Raw genomic sequence first — 18,666 nt, 5'->3', positions numbered from 1 at the left:
CTTCTGGCTAAGTTCTGGTTACTTTAGGCTTGTTTTAGAAGCTGTAAGATGAACAACAAAGGTGCCAATGTTGTGTAGTAGATTGAGCCACTGCATATGACACCACCATCCTGCACTAAAACACCAACTGCCTGCTAGTGCACCTAAGAAAGCAGAAGGTGGCCTGAATGCTTAAACAGCAGCTGCAGGCTCCTGGCTTTGACCCAGCCCAGTCTTGCCCATTGTGGCCATTTAGAGAGCGACCCAGCAGACAGAACATTCATTTCTCATTCTCTCTTATCGCTTTCTCTTGCTCTGCCTTTAAAACATAATCACACCACTAATACACACTATATGATATCTATTTAGGTAGAGATCATAAACATAGCAAGAAGAAAGTGTCATCTCACCATAGCAATGATATGGCCCAACTCCAAATTTGATACTTAGAAAGAAGATTACTTATCCAACAACTTAGGACTGAAATCCCAAAAGAGGTACTGTGCATGGGAGATGAAGTAGCATAGACACACTGCATTCGTCTTACATAACTGGCCAGTGTGGAGCAGGGAGCCTTTTCTTTTATGAGTCTTCTGGTATCCCAAGACTTGGTCAACTTGGCCTCTCTTATCTGAGGCTGATAAAGTTTCTGTGCAATTGAGCTGTATTGCTTCTTCTCAGTCTTCCATCAGAAAATATGTCAGCTTCATTGATGCAGTGGACATTTCTCCCAATACATTTTAGCCATGCTGCTGGTGGCTTCATTCTATGTCCAGTCTATACCCAACATGTTCCATTGATTTTCTTTTACTTATTTGAAAATAAGAGTAACTAGAAAAGAGAGCAAGAGAAGGAAATGGGAGAGGGAAACAAACACAGAGAAAGATCTCACTTCACAGGTTATTCCTCAAACACCTGCAACAGATGGGACAGACCAGGCCAAAGCCAGGACCCTCGTATCTAGCACGGGTCTTTCAAAATTTGGTTAGTAAGCACCATTGACTCCCAGGTGCACATCAGCAGGGAGCTGGAAGCAGAAGTAAAAACAGAACTTTAGATACTGGATGCAGATGTCTAAAGTTATGTTCTGTACACACACAAAACCAATATTTTCTCTTGCTAGCATCTTTAGCAACTCAATCAGATCTTCTTGTTTCAGTAACCTCTTGGACTTTGAGTCACTAATGCCAAGGATTTGATCTTCTTCCTGGGGAGGGCAATGCCTTCCCAGACTTCCTTCCAGAACCTTAAATCCCCAGGCCTTCTCTCTGGCACGCGCTGTTTTCTGAAGGGAGAGATGAGAGATGGGCAGATGGGCTTAGTTCATGTTCCCCTTGAGGGTGTAATCCAGTGGGTGCTCACTCCTCTGGCTTCACCACCTCTCTCAAACCTGGTATGGTCACCTCTCTTACTCTCTTAGATGACAGTGTACTAGGAGCAAGAGAGTCTCTGATTCTCCCAACACAGAATGAAAGAAAGATATTGCCCTAAGACGCAATGTATCAAATAGAACTATTCAGTCTTCAAGAAATTGTAAGCACCTGCCCATCAGGAAACCCCTCACTGTGGCTGTCTTGCTCCCAAAGAGACTGTGGGATCAGCCAGGAGACCAGAAGATTGGAGGGATATGCAAGAAGGACACACAACTCTCCAGAAGCTGTGCTGCCCGACTGCTTCTTGAGCCCATCACAATGAAGCATCACAGACAAGGCCATCCTGTTTCTCAGAAGATACTCGGTCTTGATTATGTTTTTGTTTTCTTATTTTTTTTTGAAAGGTAGAGCAGCACAATGAGATGGAGAGGCAAAGAAAGGGAAAGAGAAATCTTCCATCCATCTGTTCACTCTCCAAATGGCTGCAGTGTCTGAGGCTAGGCCAGTCCGAACACAGGTGCCAGGAACTCAGCGTGGAGTTTACTCTTCTGGTGAAGTTTTGTGGATGATATTGTTAGAAAGTTTTAGCTCAGTCACAAGGCTTGAGACAGATCAATAATAAGGGTAAATCTATGAGCTTCTATTTAGACAATGAACCATTTGCCATTGGATTAACACCACTGTGTATCAAGTCCTTTTAAAGACAGCTACACTGATGCAGGCTACGGGCTGAATAGATAAGGCTTTTATGAAGATACTCTCATTCAAGTCTTGGCTCTGGTTTTTGGAATCCAATTTCCTGCTAATAGAGCCTTCAGAAGTTACTCAAGTTACTCGCTTTTTGCCTCCTGGGTTGAGTGTCTGGCTTTGTTCCAGGCCTGAGAGTCATTAATGTCATTTGGGAGCAAATCAACACATAAAAATATGTTCCAATTTTCTCTCTCATGTCTGTTTATTATTTATCTATCATCTATCTTTGTCTTTCTGTATCTATGTGTTGATGTCTTTCTCTCTCTGCATCTCAGCTAAATGATATGTGTTAAAACAATAGCCAGCATTGGGGCCAGTGCTGTGATGTAGTCAGCAAAGTCACTGCCTGTGGGGCCAGCATCCCATATATTCACCAGTTCAAGTCCCAGTTACTCCACTTCATTCAGCTTCATACTAACACATTGGAGAAAATAGCAGATGATGGCCTGGGTGCTTGGTTCTTTCCACCAATGTGAGAGACCAGGGAGAAGCTCCAGGCTCTTAGCTTGAGCTCAGCCCCAACTCCAGCTGTTGCAAGCATATGGAGAGTGAAGTACTGAATAGAATATTCTTCAACCCAGCTTTGATGCAATTTCAACTGGAAATCAGATGTGGAGAGAGACCGAGAACACACAACAGTGACGCCAGTGTTTTTCATGACAGCTATGCTGTTTGAGTACTGGGGATTCTGGCTCAAGTTCTCCCTAGCTATCGTGTGATCTTTGGCAAGCATGTGATATTTTTTCTCTCTGATCAATGGGAGCTCCAGAATAGGTAACGGTGATGTCTACATGAGCTGGAAAAGCACTAACAATAATGTACCAGTCACTTTTCATGCCTCAACTCATTCATTTTAACTTTGATAATGAAAATTGTGTATCATTTACCTATCTTAGGAGGGACCGTCTTGAGTGGCTTAATTACATTTCAGCATGAGTAAAAGGCTTGCATGATCTGCCTTTTAATGCTTTCTTCTCATGCAGACAACACACTAATTCAGAGTCTCCTTTGTCACTTAATTCACACACCAAATCACATACACACATCTCAAGTCTCCAATCCCTCCCCTGAAGATCTCTTGAGCTTCCTAGTCTCTAGATGGAGGGCACGTCCCGAGGTCCTTGCACTTACTTTATGGGGCCTGGAAAGAGAGGTGTTCTCCTAGGCAAGGGTGCCATTAGAGTAGTGCCAGGCTCGCTCTTCGGCTCAGGCTTAGAGCACTGGACACAGAGTCTGTCCTGGATGAGCTAGTTGAGAGCCGCTTGCCTGCACAACTGAACCCCTTTTTATGCCCACCGAGGCTTCACCTTCAGTTTCTCTCGTATTTCCTCACGTACTAGTGGGCTGGGGGTTTTACACACCTCACAAGCCTATCCTGCTTCACAACCAAGTCCTGCTTCTTCCTCTTACTTACGCACAATTCCATTCCATTAACTAATGTTTCACATTGAACATACAGGTTAAACATTATGCCAGTTAATGTTCCAGACATTTCACATGTGAGGGGATGGCTACACTCATTTTTGCTATCATGCTCATCAGTGGACCCTATAAATGCGAGTAAAAACTACAAATCCAAAGTATTTCTAAGCACTCAGAAGTACAGCCCTCTTCCTCTATATCCTGCTAATTCTATTTCCTTCTTTATCCTCCCCAAGTTCATCTCATCTCCATTAAAGCGTTCCTTCCTGAAAGTCACTGTGCTGCTGTGGAAATAGCCAAGAACCACAGTTTTGGAAAATGTAAAGTTAGATCAGCTCCATGGCAGAGTGAGTTCAGCCACTACCTGTGACACCAGCATCCTGTATGAGATCGCCAGTTCTAGTCCCAGCTGCTCCATTTCCAGTCCAGATCCCTGCCACTGTGCCTGGGGAAAAAATGGACAAAGACCCTTTTGGGATCCCTACCAGTTCATGTGGGACATGTAGATGAACTTTAAGGCTCCTGGTTTCAGCCTGAGTCAGAACCAGACTATTATTGTCCCTGAAAGTGTGTGTGTGTATCCCATTGTGTCATTCTTTCAAATAAATAAAGCAAAAATTTAAATGAAGACATGAAATGTGTTGCACAGAGCCACTCTTCATTAACAACCATGGTTAAGTGCTGCCTAAAATAGTCATTTTTAACCAGATGATACCTTCTAAAGTGAGGGATTGCATGTAGCTATATGCTTATATCTAAACAAGTCTTTTTTGCAACCCCCCCAAAACACAGGATAGGCACCTCTCTAAGGCTTATGGTCAATTCTGATGATCTGATACAACTCAAGTATCAGCCTGACCATTCAGTGGTCTAATTACTCAGATGCTTCTCCTCTTCCCACTGTATTTCTTGGTCTCTACCCCAGCTTCTTGTTCCCAGCCTCCCCGTGCTTCTTGCTCAGCTTGCTCAGGACCACGTGGTTCCCTTTGGCTGTGAAGCATAGTATATCTGTGTGTGAGAGAGCAGAATTCAAGACAAGCAGGCTGGACATATGCAGCACAGACTGCAATGCCTGCCGGAACACATGATGAATAGGAATAAATTTCATAAATAATCAATGAACAAGGACAAGGTATTCATAACTGTGAATAATGCAGATGCCATCTGTGGCCCATGGTTTGAGATTTTCCCTCGGTTCCTTTCTGCGGTAGGGGAAGTCACAGGAATCCTAAAATATGCTTCCATTTAAAGTAATTAAGCAAATGCATTCATAGGCATTGAAGAAATAATGAGAGTTTAGCAGTAATGTTCACTTTCTTTCCTGGTGATTTCAACAGTCATTTTTCATGCATATTTATGCAGCTAAGAGGCATTTGGGAAATAAGCTTGGGTTGTCTACTTTGTTCTTAATTCATTACGCACGAAGCCAGAGCACAAGAGAAAGAGAGAAGGGGAGATTACATTTTGTGGCATCGTGGATCAGAAACAAAGATAACAACATATGGGCTGAACTTGCCTCTGCTAACCTGCAAACCCTTTTGCCATCCTTCCTCCACATCTCCCTCCATGCCCTCTTTTCCTACTGCCCTGAATGCTCCTGAGTTGATCTGCACCCCCAGCAAAGTGCACCATGAAGTCTGGGCATTGTTTTTGCTCTGTTATTCTGCAGGACAAGGCATCCTGTTCCTTCTTACCTCTCTGCTTCTCACCAGCACCCCCCTTGGGGTTCCATGGGAAGGACCTTTTCCAGCACCCATGCAAGTGTATCCTCTCCAGACATTCACAGGTGTCTGCTGACTCTTGGAAAAGTCAACATATTATACGTATTGGGGTGGGAGGAGTGGGAGCAGGCTGCGTTGTATGTACTCTAAGATCCCTGAGAGCAATGACTAAGGCTGTCTTGCTTCTTCATTTCCTTTGTTGCTTTTGACCTTGGGATCTTGTTATGGCTCTCCAGTACTGGGGTCATCACCACAATAACTCATGTAAAATAATTGAAGGAAGAAATTACTAGAGAACTTAGAGTCTCTGAATACAGATGCACTAAATACAGAATGCACCCTGGCAAGCTCTCTGGGAGCCTATTCATGGAGGGTGTGCTCTATTCATGGCCTTCGGGATGGCTGCTCACCCAGGTCCTACAGAGATGGGTGGTGTTGCACTTTACTATTCCTAGAGAGTTTTCCATGTGGCCAGCTCAAGCTGAGGAGTCCGGAGGCTAGCGGCCAGTGCTTCTTTCTGCCGGAACCAGATGAGCCAGTTCTCTGTCTCCATGGCTGAGGAAGTGGCAGGGGCTGCAGCATTTAGCTTACACTAAGCATGGAAGGGTGCTATTGCAGGAGCATCTACCATTCACTCCTTCCTCCTGCAGTTTCATAGGGCAGACACTATAGATGTGCAAATATGCTATTTACGAGCAGATCAGAGCATGCAATTTAAAACAAAAAGTAGATACAAGCAAGCAAACAAACCAACGTGTCCTTTGCTACTGGGCCAGAATATGGCTTCCACACAGGAATCACCCAAGGCAGGTGCCCTCCCAGCAGTGCTCCATGCTTAGGTCCAGGAATCTCTGGAAGGCTCTCCACTCCCCACTCCCTCAAAGTTGCAAGAGCTGAACACTTGAGGGTGTTTTCCAGACAAGTGGCCCAGGACAGGCGGCTCAGGATCCTCTTCCCAGCATGTTGGTACACTGGGGATGCAAGTGGACTCTTGGTGAGCTTTTTCTAGCCATCCCCTAGTCTTCCTTCCTCACTGAGCTGAGAAGCACAGGGCTGAGAAGGAAGGTTGGGCTTTGCTGGGTGTCCCTCACACATACCACACTGGCGAGCCACAAAAGTCTGCTGGAGTGTCTGGGACACTTTGGGATGGCTGAAGAAGGGGATAACACAGTAGACACTTCCTTTGTGGCTTTCCCCTAATAAAAGAAATAGAAATGTAGGAAATCACTCTCTCCCTCTTTCCCCAAGGGCAGAATTATCATCAATGGCTCCGTTCACTTGGAAATTAAATGCACTTCACTGGTTAGGAAAAACATTTTCGTAGGTTTGGAAGCCCGATAATGGAGATGGCAGGGCATACAAGAGTTTGGACAAAGAAAGAAAGAGCAGCCAAATAGGTGGCATATTGTTAGATACATTTTAGTACTGGGAGACAGGTGTTTCCTAAAACATCTTAAAGTATCTTTAAAAGATAAGAGGGAAAGACTGTACAAAAGAGGAACTCATTTCAAGACCCACATTTTTTTTTTTAAATGAAGAAGAAATATAAGCAAAGCAAAGGTTAATTTATTGTCATCCCTTATTGCTTCGATAGAACTTCTGTTACAAAACACTTCATCAGAACAGCATGGGAGAAATACTAAATAAATTAACCAGAATGTCATTCTCATGAAATTTACATCTCAGAAAAGAAACACATATTAAAAGACAATAATGTCATCAGATAGAGATGCGGTATGAATGTGGTACACATTAAGTTTTCAGATTTAAAATACAAATGGGCAAATCATTTGCGTTCCACTGTAATAAAAATGAGAATGAAACTAAGGAATTTGAAACCAAATTCATCTCGTTTTCAAGAAAAGCATTGTAGATCAAAGCAGTGAGTCAGAGAAATGGGAAACAAAATTTAAAAAATGGTCTTGCTTCATTTTCTCATGTTGTAGATATAGTTAATTCTGAAGTTTACCTTCCAAATAGTTGCACAATAAAGGTTGCCTCAATTTAGCACAAAAAAGACAGGCTGGTGAAGGAATATTAGGACTCATTGCTTTGGTAAATACGACAGGGCTAGCCTGTATTTCAACCCAGTTTCTTTTCAAGTTTCCATTTCACAGTCTTTTTGTAGACTTCAAAACAAAATGAAAGAATAGTTTATAGAATATAAATGCAAAATAAATTCACTCTACTCTTTGGAGTACATGAAAGAAAAAAAAAATCAAGGTCCAATTTCACACTCCAGCTGAAGTCTGTCCTGATCGTTCAGAAAATTGTCTACAATGGAATTTCTGCTTTAGATTCTAATATGTTAAAGCTGATTTCTCCAGAGATGTTATTTCTCTGGGAAGCGATTTAAAAAAGCCTAAACGACACCAAAAAAAGAAGTGTTATTAAAACAAGCAAATAATGACATTTATCGTAATCCCGTTAGGTTTATGGCAAAAATACACACCTTCTTCAATAGCTATAACTATAAACAAATTTGCATTCACACACACACACACATATACTCATAGCTTGACTAATATGCAATAATAATATTGAGCATTTTTGTGGCATGACTCACACACATAGAGAAATATATTTTTCTGTTAATAAAAATGTTTTGTGGGCCCGGCGCTGTGGCGCAGTGGTTAAAGTCCTCCCTTTGCATGCCCGGGATCCCATATGGGCGCAGGTTCTAATCCCGGCAGTCCCACTTCCCATCCAGCTCCCTGCCTGTGGCCCAGGAAAGCAGTGGAGGAAGGCCCAAAGCTTTGGGACCCTGCACACACATGGGAGACCCGGAAAAGGCTCCTGGCTTCAGATTGGCATAGCATCGACCATTGCGCTCGCTTGGGGAGTGAATCATCGGACAGAAGATCTTCCTCTCTGTCTCTCCTCTCTGTATATCTGCGTTTCCAATCAAAATAAAATGAATATTTAAAAATAAATAAATGAGTAAATAAAAATGTTTTGTTATACCCTTGTTAGCAACTCATTCTCTTGTTGACTTCACCACATTTCTTTTAATTTTAGCAAAATAGACCTGAGTATTTCCAATTTTAAGCATCACTAGGTACACAGCTCAATACTATTAAATATATTCACAATGTGGTTCAATCATGCATAATTTTTGAGGAGTAATAATTTGACATTTAATTTGTTTCCAATCTGTTACCACAAATCATGCCGGAATGAACACACCAATAGAGGTGTGTATTTTAGGTACCTTTGTAATAAATATTAGTTCACTTGTGTAGCAAAGTATATATGAATGTTGATTTCTGTGTATTGTTGAAAACATAAGTATTTTCATTATGTGTTCTTCATGTATGTGACAGAAAAAACAGCAGTATATCAGTGGTGCATTAATTTACATTTACTTATTTTCAAATAGTACTGAGCGCTTGGCATATTTGTAATGAAGTATGAGATATTGGCGTCACCATTAACCCACACTACATTTCTTGTAGTTGAGAATTAATTTTTTTTTAAAGATTTATTTTTATTATTTTTTCATTGGAAAGGCAGATATACAGAGAGGAGAGACAGAGAGGAAGATCTTCCGTCCGATGATTCACTCCCCAACTGAGCGCAACGGCCGATACTATGCCGATCCGAAGCCAGGAGCCTCTTCCGGGTCTCCCACGCGGGTGCAGGGTCCCAAAGCTTTGGGCCTTCCTCGACTGCTTTCCCAGGCCACAGGCAGGGAGCTGGAAGGGAAGAGGGGCTGCCGGGATTAGAACCGGCGGCCATATGGGATCCCGGGGCGTGCAAGGCGAGGACCTTAACCGCTTGCGCCACCGCGCCGGGCCCGAGAATTAATTTTTAACATGACTTGTTTCCTAAGATTTATTGTGAAAATCTGTTGGTAGCTTTTAAAGAGGGTTTTGTTTTTGTTTTTAGGGCGTCATTTATGTATTTGAAAGCAAGAGATACAGGCAGAGGGAGAAACAGTGAGAAAGCAATCCCCATATCATAGTTCATACCTAAATGACTGCAATGCTAGGCTGAGCCAATCCAAGAGCAAGGGACCCCATCTGAGTCTCCCACATGGGTAACAGGAACCTGAGTACTTGGCCCATCACTGCAGAGAGCACATCAACAGGAAGCTGGGCTGGATGTGGAGGTGGGCCTCTATGCCAGGCACTCTGACAGGAGATGGGTGTCTACCTTGCTGTACCGCCTCCCCTGCGCTTTCTAAGGAGTCTAAGAGCTACTTTTCCAAGGTCCAGCAAATACGTGTTTGGTTGTGCTGGTGCAATGATTGGTGAAACGATCTCCACATGCCTCAAGACACAAGCGTCCATGCAAGTCATACTCTGGGAGTAGGCCCGCCACCGTCAGACAGGAAATGCTGGAGCCATCATCAAGAAAGAAAATGAAGCCATTGCCCAGATCAGGGCTCTTTTAATCATGACTTCACTCCCTGGGAAAGGAGCTGGCTTTCCCATCGTATATCATAGGTACAAACACGAGAAACGTGAACACTAAATCATCTTCAGAAATGGAAATTCAAAATAAAAGGTAATGTCGTCAAAAATAAACTTGGAGTTTATATGGTATACAAACTAAATATCAACATGCAGGTTAAACATGAACCTCCAGGGCCCAGCACCGTGGCCTAGCAGCTAAAGTCCTTGCCTTGAACGTGTCCAGATCCCATATGGGCACTGGTTCTAATCCCAGTAGCTCCACTTCCCATTCAGCTCCCTGCTTGTGGCCTGGAAGCAGTCGAGGACGGCCCAAAGCCTTGGGACCCTGCACCCGTGTGGGAGACCGGGAAGAAGTTCCTGGATCCTGGCTTCGGATCATTGCAGCACTGGCCATTGCACTCACTTGGGGAGTGAATCATTGGATGGAAGATCTTCCTCTCTGTATATCTGACTTTCCAGTAAATAAATAAATCTTAAAAAACAAAAAAATGAACCTCCATCAGTTTAAAAGACTTGAACTCTTACAGACTAAATCGTGTGTCCTGAATGTGATACCTGTAGAAATCAATAATAGATGAATTTCTTACACTCACTTTTCTTTGGCCTCTTGACATCTAACATTTGGTGAGTCCCAGGTCAGTGTTACAACCATCCTCTAATGCAATAGAGCTTGCTTTATAAAAAGGAAAAATAAAAATCATAATCTAATTGCTTCTAAAGCTTCTTTCTTGTACGTGGAGTTTTTGTCCAAGGCTACAAAGGCAATGAATAAAGAAAGACCAAATGCAATTCTTCAAGGAGGAGTTGAAAGAGAGTGAGCGAAGAAAATTTAGAGAGCATTGGGCACTTGGCCTCATAGTTCAGTTCCTGCATCTGGATGTGGGGTACACAGGTTTGATATCAAGCTCAAGCTTCTGACCCCAGCTTCCTCTGAATGAGGATCCTGGTTGGGACGGAGGGGGGAGTGAAGGAGAGAGCAGGGGATGGCTCAAGTAGCTGCATCCCTAACACCCACAAGAGAGGCTTGGAGGACATTCCCAGCTCTAAACTTTACATCCCCGCTGGGATCTGTGGCCAATGTAAACTTTTGAGGGTGATCCAGCAGAGGAGAACACATTCTCCCAGTTACACTGATTCTAAAGTTAAAAAAAAAAAAATAGAAAACATAGATGATATTAACCAAGCCCTTTAAAATGCCAGTGTTCTAAACTGTAGAAAAATCTAATCTATAGGTCTCTGTTAACCATCTTCTCACTGCTGGGAATTCGTCATCATTTTGTTAATTGTAGCTCTCAGATTTGATTATGTGAATTTTGCAGTTTTGGGCACATGATCATCATCCTTTCAGGGGGGACCTCATTCTCCTCCTTTGTTTCTACTCTTTTTGCACCCCTCAGGTTCTGCCCTCCCAGAGAAGCATTCAACCTTTTGTGTTTGCGACCTACCCTCTGCTATGCATGTAGCGCCAGGCAGATACAGAGCTTCTCCCTCTGTGTGCTTTTGGTTGTGCAGATGACATGGTGTTGTCTATTGGTGAAGCTTTCTTCATGCTGTCCTGTGCGTAACTGACCTTTTGTTCCTAAGAATGCACTACACTGATTGTAGACATCCTAGTTCTCACATCTGGGGAAGAACCAGAAAGAAGACCATAACCAATGGCTCCTACAAAGAGAGCTGAAAAGAATGCCTTATGTTCTTTCCTAAATGTGTAGCCTAATGTTTGTAGCATGTCATTTTAACATGTAATTGGGCAAGTCAACATCTTCCCATGTATTTCTAGGTGTTTAGATGTGTTCGTTTGTCCTCCATGTATGTACCTGCTCTTTATAAGCTTTTCTCTGAGTAATTGACAGATATGATCCTTAATTGTTTTTAATCTGTTTCGGATAGCTCCTGCCATTCTGCCCACAGTCACATATTAAATGAGAGAGATCAGCTTTCCTCAGCCCCAATTTAGTGGGCGTTTATCTTCCCTTATTTTCCCTTCTAAACTGGTGCCAGTTCCTCAAGTTTTTTTTTTTTTTTACAACTTCTATAAACCCAGAGTTGTATTTCTGAACTTTCTATCCTAATCCCTCAACCACTTTTGAATCCATAGCCTATGGCCACATACTCCAAACAATGGTCGTTCTATAAATCTCTGTATCTTGGAATAAATGTTACCCCAAGTTTGTCAAGCCATCTCGAAAAGCTTCCTTCTTCTGTTCCTTTCTCCCGGAAGGCTTCTGACAGTTAACAAGCAGTTAGTCCTTGGAAATCCTGTAGAGCTATTGGCTCACCACCCCAGAACCACTTCAATTATCTGAACACTTAATGGAAGCCCCATGTTCTTTATTGCATTGCCTCTTTTTGGCATTTTACATTGCCATAAGAATTTATCGTTTCATCTAAGTTTAAATGTGCTAGCATGTAACGGCCTACAATGTTATGAATCTGTACAAACTCTCTTTGTATTCTTATTTAATTGCCTAAAGCAGTACTTTGAAGTTGCTCATTTATTATTGATTTCTAAATGTACCATATTCAGGACACACAATTTAATCTGTAAGATTTTAAGTTTTTTAAATTGATGAAGATTCATTTTTATCCTGCATTTTGGTATATAATTTATATAATGTATAAACTCCAAGTTTATTTTTGATGACATCCATTGATTATACAACATACACTAAGAAATGTGTAAATTTACTAATTATGGTATTGCCCCATTGGTATGTAACAAATGTTAGTTTTTTGTTGTTGTTGCTGGTTTTCAATATAAAACTTCTAATACCCTAAATAATGCCTAGGGAGTTGTTCCTTTGAAAATGTTTAGTTCTGGTTAAATTAAGGCAATCATGTGGTATCTTACCTTTTGGGATTCACTCATTTCCCCTAGCATTATAGTTTCCAATTGGGCCCACTTAGCCACAAAGAACTGCACTTTGGGTTTTTTTTGTTTTTGTTTTTGTTTTTGTTTTTGTTTTTTTAATAGCTGAGTAGTATTCCATGGAGTAGATGAACCAAAGCTTTCTTATCCAATCTTCTGCTGATGGGCATTTCGGTTGCTTCCATGATTTTGCAATTACTGATTGTGCTGCTATGAACATAGGGGTGCATGGTGGTTTGTCGTGAAACAGGTGCTTTGGATATATTCCTAGGAGTGCTATTGCTGGATCATATGGTATGCAGATTTTGAGTTGTTTAAGTGTTCTCCATATATGTATTTTTTGATCCTGTCATTGATACTGTCTCAACACATGTGTTTTGAAAAATTGAACTTGCATTATTTTTAACATATTGTTTACTCAATACTATGTCAATCAATTCCATAACACTATATATTGTTGCTAATGTTTTCTTGGGGCTTTTAACTGACCAGGAATTTACTCTGTTAGCTTTGCCTTCAGACCAGGGAAGGCCTCCCCAAGAAGCCGTTAAAGTTATCAGGACAATAAGATGCTGGACTCAATGCTGGGTATGTGCTTGCAATGAAGGAATTTCAACTGAACTTGAAGTGTGGTTATGCACCATGGAGGGAGGGTTGTGAGAGGAGCGGGGGAAATCCAAGCACCTATAAAACTGTATCACATAATACAATGTTATTAACAAAACAAAACAAACAAAAAGACTAAAAATGTTTAGTTCTGGTGTTCAGTTCCTGAAATTGTCGCAGAGAGATGCAGTTGAAAGAAACATCTTTTGTCATCTCTAACACAACCCTTTCAACCACCTTTCTGCTAATGAAAAAGTGCTTACCCCTGAGGGATTGCCTGGCGTAGGAGACCACCAATTGATTTGCTAGTTGGCCCTTTGGTCCACTGACTGACCTCAGGGCGCATGCGAGAGGCTGGATGTGTAGTAGTAACCAAGTACTCTTACCTATGATATGAACCGCTGTAAGACTGAAGCAGAAGGTATGGAGTGCACGGCGAGCTGGGCACACTCACACCTCAGGGGAATTGTGGCAGTCCAGCCTCCATGAGAACAGAAGCATCGGTACTCACCGCTCTTGCAGCTATGTCCTTTAAAAGAGGTTTTGCCTGGGGGGGAGCAGCTGCTGGGCCTACAGATTGTGACTGCACCAGTCACAGCCCACATGACATTTGGGGGGCTCACATCCTATCTGGGGTTCCCAACTCCAGTTGCGTGAAAGCCACACCTGTAAAAGCATGTAACAGATTCTGCCACTCACGTGGCAGGCCTAGATGCAGCTGCCCACTCCTGGCTTCAGGCTGGACCAGCCCTGGAATTCAGGGGCAAACTACGAGATGAGAGTTGCCTCTGTGCCTCTCTCTGTCAAACAACAGTTCTTAAAAATGACTGATAAAAGAGACAGCATGTGTGATGCGTCTGCAGCAGTGAATAAGTGGCTTCCCAAGATCTGGTAAAATAGTCTGGAAAAATACGAAAGTTGAGGCTGGGATCTTGGCATCCTCTAGTCAAGTCAGGGAAAAGTTGTAGCTATACTGCTTCACCACCTCCCTTCAAAAGCCCACAATAGCAGAGCTAAACAAGTCAGCGGAGTCTCTTGTGTGGGGGACTGGTACCCAGTGACGTCAGGCGTCACCTGTTTCTTAGGTCTGCATTATTAGAAGTGGAGTAGGCAGAATCCAAACCAGACAATCCAATATGGAATGCGAGCTTCGAAGCACCAACCTAAACACAGCACCTGACAACATTGGTGCAAATCATGATTATTACTTTTCTGTTCAGTATTTTAATGTGATTACTCTTCACATAATAATTGTATTTATTTTTCCTCCACTTATTATTTCTCCTTCTAGCTTTAAGTGTATTTTTAAAAATTATTTGTCAAAGTTATCAGATGGTTCATTTAGTTTGTGATCCTTGTTTGTGTATTGGTACTTCTTTGTGTCTTGTTGTTTTCCCTGGGGATTTCGTGAATGCTGTGGTACTCATCTATAACCCTGGAAGACCCATGAAACCCTCAGCTTCTGCTTCTTCCACATTTGAAACCTAACACAGGTCTGAACAGGGGAATAGAGACAGCACTGGGTTAACAACACTCCCCAAGAGCAGATCCACTCCTGTTGTCTTCTGCTCCATTCAGGAGCCCTGTCCCCTAGGGGTCAAGATCCACTCTCTTCCCTAGTTATGACTTCATTATGTAATCATGTGGACCCTAGAGTTATGGGCCATATTGATGGGCAAAAAAGGCACTGTCCTGACCAGCTAGTTGGTCTCTGCTGCCTCTGTCAGCTCTTGTTGAGGGCAGTCCTGTACTATCTCTGGGCAGTGCAGTGTGTGGGCATGGCTCCAGTCAGTCATGCCAGGCTGCAAAGTCTCTGGAAAGAGTAAGTTAGCTCTCTGTGAAATTGTGAAGCAGGTAAAAGAAATCCACACTACGTTTGCTGTTGAGTCACAAACTGAGGATGTGTGTGATATGAGCTTAGTCGAAAAGGTAAGGTTATAAATTGCGAGAATCAGGACTCGTCATTGCTCAGGCATCCACTGGGTGTCTTAGAATTCCTCCTCTGTGAACAGTGAGGAAAGCCTAGATGAGAAAATGTAAGGTTAGAGAATTTAAATAATGTTTCCTACCAGGAGGCAGCACTGAGGGAACACACACTGGTATATCTGAGTGCATTCCCCTAGGTCTTTTCACAGAATTTATATTACACAACAAATAATATCAGGAATCATTCTAAGAGTATCGTTGCTCAGTCAACAGAAGAAAATCATCATGCTTTACACAGTCTGTAGCTGTAAGACGATCTCAAATTTACCCAGCAAAATCAAACACACAGGGTAGATATAGCTGGTCCCAAAGGTTCATTTCACATGATGGAGCTGAGAAATGGCTACTAAATAAGCACAAGGATGATTGGAGTTATATTTTCAAAGACAATCCATGAAGAAACACGTACAAAAGCTTTGGATGACGCCACCAGGCAGTGGCAGCTTAGAAGCTGTCCAGGCCCAGTTAACATGGACGTCACCCATAGGAGGCTGGTGTTGTGGGGCAGTAGGTAAGTCTCTGGGATAACAGGGAAGTCACCTAGGCAGGTAGGTCAGCCAGGTAACATGGGTGTCACCCATAGGAGGCTGGTGTTGGGGGGCAGTGGTAGCTCACCCATATAACATGGAAGTCACCTAAGAGGTTGGTGTTGTAGGGCAGTGGGTAAGTCTCTGGGGTAACAGGGAAGTCATCCATGGGGGTTGGTGTTGTGAAGCAGTGAGCTAATCACCCCTAAGGACACACCATCCATTGGGAGTGTCCACTGAAGTCCTAGTTGTTCTGCTTCTGATCCAGTCCTTGGGTCAGGCAATGCCCCAAGTGATGGGGCCCCTGCCACCCATGTGGGAGACCCGAATGGAGCTCCTGTCCCTTGCCACGTGGCCCAGCACTGCTGTTTGCAATTATTGAGGTCTAGCAGATGGAGGATCTCTCACTCTTTCTCTCTCTCTGCCTTCAATTAAAAGAATATAAATATTTTTAAAAGGCAGGTTCCCAACAGGAACACATATTAACTCCTCTTAATGACACTGTCCTTCCATGCAATGCTGTGAACTCCAGACCTTATCCTAGTACAAATCATTTCATTGCTAATCACCACATAGGTTGCTCTTGGAATTGACACTTTTGTGCCAGGCACTAAAATATCATAAAATGGAAAATATCAGGTGGATTTTCATTTTCTTGAAATATCAGTAACAATATTGAAGTGACTAGAACATTTTTAAAATTTTTGTGAGATGTTTGTCTGTATTTCTATGTCTTGCAAAAATTTTTGAAGCCCAAGGAACTTTCTTTGTAAATTTGGAACTTTGTGATTCAAGCGGTATGAAGCCCCTTCCTTAGAAGGAATCATTATAGCCGCTGGATGCCAAGATCCCCACTCTTCATTTAGACTGCTTGTCAACAAGCACCCAAGGCCACATTCCTGTCACTGCTCCATCCTGGTTCATCCACTGTGTGACCAGCAGCCACAGGGTCAGCATAACCAAGCCACCTGTCAGAGAGAACCGATTCTCTGCTCTTTCTCCAATGGCACTTGCTGCTGATCACAGAACCAAGACAGAGAGCAGAAATCTATTCACTTTGTTATTCAAGGGAGAGTAGTGCTATTAAAAAAAAATCACAGAACAAAAATACTGCCTGGGTTTCCCTGTGGCTTAACTATTTTGCCAGTCATCTTACATTAGTAACTCAGCCAGATTGGGACACAACTATGATGCTACTGCTAGAAGGTAGAATTTGCCCCAAAATTACCCCCACTTATTCTGACCCAAGGCAGAGCCCCCAGGATACCTGTGTCTATCATGATGCTGCAGGCACTCTAACAGGAGAACACAGCAAGGCTCTGCTGAGGACACACGCGACAGGAAGGGACACTGAGTGTCCCATGTGCCCTCTGCCCCAGGCACAGATGTGGCAGTTAACTGCTTTCTTAGGGAGCTACTGGTTCTGTTCCACTCTGATACGGACATCCACTCAATCAGGGATCGTATCTGCCCCCAGGTTTTACTGAGATGCTTTTTCTGTACAGTTGACAAGCACCGTGTCCCCAAGGCTTCTGTATTGCATCTGTGGAATGAAAACCTAACAAAACTCCAGTCTGGTGAAAAAGGGCAAGAGAATGACATAAGAAGTAGGGGCCAGCCTTGCGTTGCAGTAGGTAAGCCTCCGCTCGCAAAGGACATCCAAGAGGAAAGCCCTGGTTTAAGTCTTGATTGTTTTACTTCTGATTCATCACCCTGCTAAATGTCTGGAAAAGCAGTAAAGGATGGCTCAAATATATGGACCTCTACAGTCATATGGGAGGTCTTTATGGAGCTGCTACCTCCAGCATTCAACCTGATTCAGTCCTGCCTAGCTGTTGTGGCCTTTTGAGGTGTGAACCAAAGTATAGAAGTTTTATCTATCTATCTATCTATCTATCTATCTATCTATCTATCTATCTATCTATCTATCATCTATCCATCATCCACACCTCTCTATAACTCTTTGATTTCAAATAAGAAAATAGTGCCTTGGAAATGAAATGAGTCAGCCCCACTTATTCACTATTTGCATAATGCAATACACACGATACAGTAGCTTGGAAGAATGAATATTAACAAAGCCCTCCAACGAATGGCGCACTGTTGCTCAAGGAAGTGAACAGCTGCCCAGCATTGCACAATTCCTGAAGAGTAGAACTGGGGCCTGTGCTCAAGACTGGGCACCAGTGGAGTCACCGCTATCCAAAGGTAGGACTCTGCTTCCTATTTGGAATAGAGCCCGCAGGACACTGCTGCAAGAAGAAATTTACAGAGAGATCTTCTATAACTCATTTGTTTAAGAATGGAACATTCTACATAAGGTTATCTTCCCTTTATGACATGTTGGCTTGGATCCTCGTACTTTGTGAAGCAATATATCTAAAAATACTTTAGAAAGCTTATATCCCTATTAAAATGGCAAGGCTCCATTATTATTAGATTTTAAGGTTTAGTGATCTTGGCATAAAGAATATTTTATTTATACAATTAGATCTATAATGCCAGCAGAAGAAAATACAAGCAATTTTTCTGATCACTTTGCAATATGATGGAGAGCTATGAACTGTACACATTCCAAAAGTGATGGCCTCGAGATATTTCTATGCAAAATATTCAAGGACTATGTATGTGAGTGTGGTGGTTGAGTCTGTAGACTGCTCATTGCTGCCAAAACGGAGCAACAACATGGCCTTATTCTAACAAAACTGCTAAGTAGTTCCTAAGTCAGTGTCCATTAAAGCATACGTAAGACATTATACATCAGCCTCATTACCAGTAAAATGCCAGCGATTTAAGTGGGAACAGGGAAACATAATAGCTGTCATCTTTTTCGTTGGCGTGCTGGGAACTGAGTCAGGTGGCCCATTAGCCCACACTTAGCGTATCTGAGGTTGGACTCCCAGGCTTATGGATATTATGTAATGTTAATGGAACTGGAAGTGGTGTAGCAGAGGAAATTCAAATCCAAACCTACCAACCTCTGAAATGCTTGCCATCTGGCAGATTTCCCGAGCT

Source organism: Ochotona curzoniae, unplaced genomic scaffold (assembly GCF_017591425.1).
Source record: "Ochotona curzoniae isolate NIBS_2020 unplaced genomic scaffold, NIBS_Ocur_1.0 scaffold_274, whole genome shotgun sequence".
Taxonomy (NCBI): Eukaryota; Metazoa; Chordata; class Mammalia; order Lagomorpha; family Ochotonidae; genus Ochotona; species Ochotona curzoniae.
This window is presented reverse-complemented; position numbering follows the sequence as displayed.